Source organism: Vicugna pacos, chromosome 35 (genome assembly GCF_048564905.1).
Source record: "Vicugna pacos chromosome 35, VicPac4, whole genome shotgun sequence".
Classification (NCBI taxonomy): Eukaryota; Metazoa; Chordata; class Mammalia; order Artiodactyla; family Camelidae; genus Vicugna; species Vicugna pacos.
The window spans coordinates 16705482-16712737 of NC_133021.1; the positions used below are offsets into that span (position 1 = coordinate 16705482).

Here is a 7256-nt window from a genome sequence, read left to right on the forward strand (position 1 = left end):
CCACAAAATAAGAATTAACTCAAAAAGATACATACACCCTGCTATTAACAGCAACATTATTTATAATTGCCAAGCTACGGAAGCATCCTAAGTGCACATCAATAGCTGAATAGATAATGGAGATGCAGTATATATGTATATATATATATAAAATGAAATAAAACTCAACCATAAAAACGGAAGATATTTTGCCATTTGCGGCCTTTCATTCAGGTTTTTTTTTTCCATTTCAAAAACCAGAATTTTATAACTGGAAGACACATTTCCATTACATCAAAAACAGCAAAATACCTAGAAGTAAACTTAACCAAGGAGGTTACCTATCCTCTGAAAGCTGAAGTGACACAAAGAAATGAAGAGCTTTCTTGTGCTCTTGGATTGGAAGAATCAACACTATCAAAATGGCCACACTACCCAAAGCAATCCACAGATCCAGCACATCCCCCATGAAAATACCCACGACATTCCTCACAGAACTAGAACAAAAATTCCAGAATTATAAGGAACCACGGAAGACCCCGAACAGCCAAAGCAATCTTTTGTAGGTCTTTGTTTTTCTCTTTCTTCTTTTTGTTCTCTTTTCTTATGGTTTCATGACTAGAGAAGGTCCTTTAACATTTGTTGTAAAGCTGGTTTGTTGGTGCTGAAATCTTTTAGCTTTTGTTTATCTCTGAAGCTTTCGATTTCTCCATCAAGTCTGAACGAGAGCCTTGCTAGACAGAGTATTCCTGCTTGTAAGTTTCCCCTTGCATCACTTCAAATATATCATGCCACTCCCCTCTGGCCTGTAGAGTTTCTGCTGAAAAATCAGCTGATAACCTTAGGGGAGTTCCTTGGTATGTTATTTGTTGCTTTTCTCTTGCTAATTTTAATATTTTCTCCTTGTCCTTAATTGTTGGCAGTTTGATGACTATGTGTTCCTCTTTGGGTTGATCTGTGTGGTACTCTCTGCGCTTGCAGGACTTGGGTGACTGTTTCCTTTCCCAAGGTGGGGAAGTTTTCAGTGATCATCTCTCCAAAAATTTTCTCAGGTGCTTTCTCTGTCTCTTCTCTTCCTGGGACCCCTATAATGCGAATGTTAGAGTGCTTCATGTTGTCCCAGAGATCTCTTAAACAATCCTCATTCCTTTTTATTCTTTTTTCTGTTTTCTGTTCTGAAGTAGTGATTTCCACTAATCTGTCTTCTAGCTCACTGATCTGTTCTTCTGCCTCATTTAGTCTATTCTTGATTCCTTCTAGTGTGTTACTCATTTCAGTGATTTTGTTCTTCAGTTCTGTTTGGGTATTCTTTATATTTTTTGACTCTTTGCTAAAGACTTCAGTCTGTGCATCTATAGTCCTCTTGAGTTCCCTGAACATCTTCAGCATCATTACTCTAAACTCTTTCTGAAATAAATTGCCTATCTCCTCATCACCTACTTCTTCTTCTGGGATTTCATCTTGTGCCTTGGCCTGGGAGATATTCCTTTGCCACCTCATATCATCTATCTCTTTATGTGTTTGTGGATTCCTTCCACAGGCTTTAGGATTATTGTTTTCTTGTTTCTAGTACCTGCCCCTGGTGGATGAGGCTGGACTAGAGGCTTATGCAGGTTTCCTGGCAGGAGGAGCCAGTGCCTGCCCACTGCTGGGTGCAGCTTGGTCCTGGACCTCTGGTGGGTAGGGCTGCGTCCAGAGGCCTTTGTGGCTTAGGAAGTCTGCTGATGGGTGGGGCCGTGTTCCCACCCTGTATGTTTTTTGGCCTGAGGCTTCCCTACAGGCTGTTGGGTGGGGCTAGGTCTTGGTGCTAATGATGCAATCAAGATGTCAGCCTCCAGGAAAGCTCATGTAGATGAACAGTCCTGTAATGTCACCACCAGCTTTTATGTCCCCTGAGGGTGCTGCAGCCATCCCCTACATCCCCCAGAGACCCTCCAAATCCAGCAGGCAGGTCTGGCCCAGGTTCCTATGAAATCACTGCCTCTGCCCTTGGACCTGGCACACACAAGATTCTGTGTATGCTTCCCAAGTGAATGGAGTCTCCGTTTCCCCCAGTCCCGTGGGGGTCCCAGCACCAAGCTCCTCTGGCCTTCAAAACCAGATGTCCTGGGGTCTCTTTTTCTTTCCAATGCCAGGACCCACGCAAGGGGAATGGGGCCCAACTATAATGTGATCCCGCCCTTCCTACTGTCCTGCTGTGGTTCCCTCTTTATGTTTCCAGTTGCAGAAGACCTTTTTTGCCAGGTTGCAGTCTTTCTTCGATGGTTGTTCAGCACTCAGTTGTGGTTCTGCTGTAGTCGCGAGGAGCAACGAGCTCGTCGTGGTCCTGCCCCTCCACCATCTTGACCGGAGCTCCTTGGGGCTGTTTCTATGGATGGGATTTTCCTCTGACGGTGGGTTGTATTTTCCTGCTTCTTTTTATGCTGTCATTTGTGAAGATGCTAGAGTATGAATTCTGCATTGCTGTGTGCTGGATTTTTTTTTTCATTTTATTTTTTATTGACGTGTAGTTGATTTACCATGTTAGTTTCAGGTGTACAGAATATTCAGTTATACATGTACATACCTATATTTTTTTTTCAGATTCTTTTCTATTGTATGCTATTATAAGAAATTGAATATCTTTCCCTGTGCTGTACAGTGGTCTTTGTTGTTTATCTATTTTCTATACTGTAATGTGTATCTGTTAATCCTGAATTCCTAATATACCCCTCCCCTGTGGATTTTTTTTTCTTTTGTATTCCAATAAATATCTTTGATCTTCATCCTGAGATGCAATTAAACAACGACTTAATCCTTTCAAGGCTTACGTTTACACTTTGTGGAGCCCAAACAGCCCTCAGTCCACAGGGAATCTCGCCCTCTCCTGAAGCAGCTCTGGTCTGAGCACTGTGGTTAGTGTTTCTAGTTAAGAGGCTTTTCATTCTTCCTGGTGGGGATGCAGGCTGTTCCTGGCCCTGTCTGATCTCCGATCTGCCTCCGCCTCCAGTACTTTCTCTAGCCTCAGGGAGTCTCCTGGCAGGAATGTGCTGATCACTGCTCAGAAGATCTGGGGGGAGCCCTCTGCAGTGCCCGGAAGCTCTGGTTCTCCAGGGCCCTCTCCTCTCCAGCACTTGGCCCTGCAAATTCTAACCACTTTCACCTCAATCCTGTCATTTTCAACTCTGTTTCCTTAATTCAAAGAATCCCTTGGGCTTCATTTGAGTTTCTCCTTCGTGGAGCGGCAGCCTGGAAAGTGCAGGCAGTGAGCTGGAACAGAGGCAGGGAGCTCCCTGGACGTGCTTCCCTTCTCTGAGGGCACGCTGTCTTCAGCTTTCTTGGCCAGTATCTGTGAACCAGTATTTCATATATCTTGTCCGATTTTTCAGTTACGGTAAGAAGGGAAATCCAACTCCTGTTCCATCGTGGCTGGAAGTAGAAACCACTTGACGCTTTTTGATTCCAGTAAATGAGCTTACTGACATCTAGTAACTAGACAAACAGGCCTATAACTAGAGTGATACACCCAGTCAGTTACCTGCTGTGCAGCAGTGACATTTTGTATTATGGGCTGACAAAGGTGCTCCCTTCAAAGTTTTTTAAAAGATGAGTCTCCAGTAGTTTTGTTGTTGTTGTTGTTGTTTTTGTCCCAGTTTTTTATTTTGAAACATGTGAAGCCTATGGAAAATTTGAAAAAGTGGAGCAATGAAAATTCATAAGCCCTTCATCTAGATTCACAAATTATTGTTTTGTTCCACATGCTTTATTTCTCTCAATGTATTTTTCAACCAATTAAAAGTTTCATACCTAAATATTTATCCTGCATTTTCCATGAAAAGGACGTTCTCTCACATAACCACAATAGCGTTATCCTACCTAAGACATTTGACACTGATACAATAACATTAGCCAATGTATAGCACATGTTCAAATTTCTCTAATGACCCTTTGCTTTTTCCAGAATCACAGTCCAGTCAAGAACCATTCACTTCATCTGATGATTATGTCTCATTAATCTCTTTTCAGTTGAAACAGTCCCTCTGCCATTTTTGTCTTTTATTTATTTTTAAATTTATTTTATATACATATATATATTTTTTTAATTGAACTATAGTCAGTTTGCAATGTGTCAACTTCTGGTGTACAGCACAATGCTTCAGTCATACATGAATATACATATATTCACTTTTTGGGGGGTAATTAGGTTTACTTATTTATTTTTAAATTAATTATTATTATTATTTTTTTAGTGGAGGTACTGGCGACTGAACCCAGGACCTTGTGCATGTTAAGCATGTGCTCTATCACTGAGCTGTACCCTGCCATGAATATACATATATTCATTTTCATATTTTTTCACCATAAGTTACTACAAGATATTGAATATAGTTCCCTATGCTGTGCAGCAGAAACTTGTTTCATTTTTGTCTTTTATAATGTTGACAGTTTTGAGGAGCTCAGGCCTGCTATCTTTTTTAATGTAGATTTTTTAAAAAATTGATGGTGTTAGGAAATTTTATGGCAATCCAGGGAAAAGAAATGCCTCGTTGTTTTGGAATTGATATTCATCCTTTCACTTTGAAGACGATGTTAAATTTTGAATTTGAATAAACCTCTTTTTAAGAACTAACATATCAGAAAACTGCTCAGCGAACCCAGTGTGCTATGACAGAGGTGGGAGGTAATCTAACGCGTCTCTCCCTGTTGAAGGGAGGGGCTGTGGGGACATCCGAGCTCTGTTTTGTTTTGTCACTGTTGCTTTGCTGACATAGGGTTCCTTAGAAATGCGGCGCAGCTGTTTTCACGAGCACCGGCTTTGTGTGACCATCATGGAAAGTGAGCTCTCTCGTGGTCCTGCAGCCGGACGTGGAGCAGGGGATGCTGCTCCTTTCCGAACCCCGAGCCTGCATTTTTATCCCGATGAAAATGACTTCACTTTACTTCCGGAAGTTTCAAAACCACCATCTGGTAGGCAGCCCTGTTTTTCCACCAGATGGCAATAACCCATAATGGGTGAGCACGGGGAATGGAATGCTCCCGAGGGCGTGAGCAGTAAAAGGGCTGTGAGCCCTCGCTGGGTAATGTAAGAAAAATGGTCAGTCCCTGGAGAACAGGATGAGTAATGGTTGCAAAATCTGCCCCGCTGGGGTATAACAACAGCCATTATAAAAGGGATCATGCCATCCGTCTTTGATTTACTAGTGTAAAATTATAGAACGAAACAGTCTGCACCACTTGTTACTTTTTTGTTTGTTTGTTTGTTTGGTTTTCCCAGTCACACATTACAGAACAGCTGATGGGGGGAGGGTGTAGCTCAGCGGTAGAGCATGGGCCTAGCATGCACAGGGGTCCTGGGTTCAATCCCCAGTCCCTCCTTCAAAAAACTAATTTAAAAAATAAATAATAAATCTAATTACCTCCCCCACAAACAAATAAACAAACTTAAAAAATAACAATAAAATAAAGAACAGCTGATAGAGTGAAACTGCTACTATTTAAGGAGAATTCATCAAATTCAGGGCCAAAAGGACAGTGCATGTTCCTAACAGAAACCACAAATTCAGGGAGGGTATTTTAAGAAAAAGGAAGGGGAAAGGGATTTGCAGAAACTGCTGATGAAATCTAGAGGCATTTCTCAGTCCTGCTGACACTTCTCCACTGGTCTTTCAAAATCTGGTTAGTGGAGTATAACTACTTGGTTTTGAGTTTCGGTGGCTTCGCACAAGTCCAGCCCAACACACTATCTCGTGCAAATCATCCATCGTGCACTGTCGCCCCCAGTCAGCTTACAGTTCTCTCCTTGATGGGTCTTATGTGAAAGGACTTCACCTCACTGAGTACCCGTCATTTTCTTCTCTGGGCTCTTTGTCTCTCAGTACTGGATATTCCTCCGATAAAGGTCATGCTATTCTTTTTGAAGACTAAATAGTACCAACTTTTATCGTTGTTTTTACCATTTTCCTTTTTTTTTTTTTGAACAATAACAACATGGTCACAATTAAACTTCAAAAAGACATTCTAGCTTGTGAGAGAGATGAGAATTTTAAATAGAGTTCAGAGTAAACTGGCATGAATTTAAATAAAGTTGTTTTTTAGGGCACATTCATACAAAACTTCTAAGGAAACTGTTAGGAACATTTCCATTTGTTTTGGTAAATAGATCAATTATGTATTTAATATAGGTGAGGACAGTATGGGAACCAAAAAGACAAAGATAACAGTTATGAGAGATGGAATCCAGAGAATTACGTTTTTCCATTAGACAATATTTTTTAAAAGAGGACTATGATGAAAAATGTTAAGATTTTATCATTTTTTCCTTTAACATTTTTGTTGTTATAAAAAGTCCTAAGTGATCAACATAAAAATATTGAAAATACAGAAAAGTTAAAAGAGGAGTACCAGTCTGAAGACAACCACTAGGAACATTTTAGTGCCTTCTCTTCCATAGCTTTTTTTTTTCCCTAGAAATAAGGTTTTCTCATCTTTAAAAAAAAAATGGTTTTTTTTAATGATTGTTTCGTGGTTTTTATGACCTGATTTCTCACTGTACATGATAACATATGTATTTTCCTAGGTGATTAGAAGGACAAGCCATGGATAATTAACCTATTATTGGACAATTTATTTAGTTTCTCCTCTTTGGTTTACAAATAGCCCTATTTGTACACACACTGGCGTATACAAAGGAGTTTCCATATTTAGACTTTCTTAGAACAGATTCCCATGAGTGAAACGACTAGTTTAAAAAGCATAAAATATTTTAATGCTTTAAGTTTTGATTTGCATCACTGCCAATTTTCTTTTTAACAGAGCTAAATGGGTTTACACCGCTGCCAGCGACATGCAGAAAACAGCTTTCATGCTGATGCCACCGAGAGTTACCATAAAAACCAAACAACCAGACACTTTGCTAAAAGGTCTCTCATTAGTGTTTTAATTTGCATATCTTTGATGACTAGTGAGATGGAACCTTTTTCCCACTGTGTGTCAAACCGCTGAATTTCCTCTTTTGTGAATTGTTTACTTCTGTCCTTTGTCTGTTCCTCTCTTGGGGTCTTTGTTGTCCCCATTTACAAAGAGGATGAACCAGCACAGCCCAAAGAAAGGCCTTCTGTCTGCAACACTGTGAATTCTTCCCCTTTTAAGTCTTTTCAGCATCAGAATAGCAGGCTGAAGGAGGAGCCAGGAAGAGCAGGAAAGGTGAGGGACAGGTTTCTCTCTGCTGTCCAAGGGAAAGCAGAGTTCGCGTTACCGTGGTAAAGTGGCTCTGTGCCTTTTCTGAACCCAGTTCTCAT

General features: G+C 40.6%; 1 long non-coding RNA gene across 1 annotated transcript; it reads left to right on the forward strand.

Moving 5' to 3' along the window:
- Positions 1 to 3749: 3749 nt before the first annotated feature.
- LOC140691553 (uncharacterized) lies at positions 3750 to 6864 on the forward strand. Its single transcript, XR_012067279.1, has 2 exons — positions 3750 to 4926; positions 6772 to 6864. It is a non-coding gene; the product is annotated as an uncharacterized lncRNA (long non-coding RNA).
- The last annotated feature ends 392 nt before the right edge of the window (positions 6865 to 7256 follow it).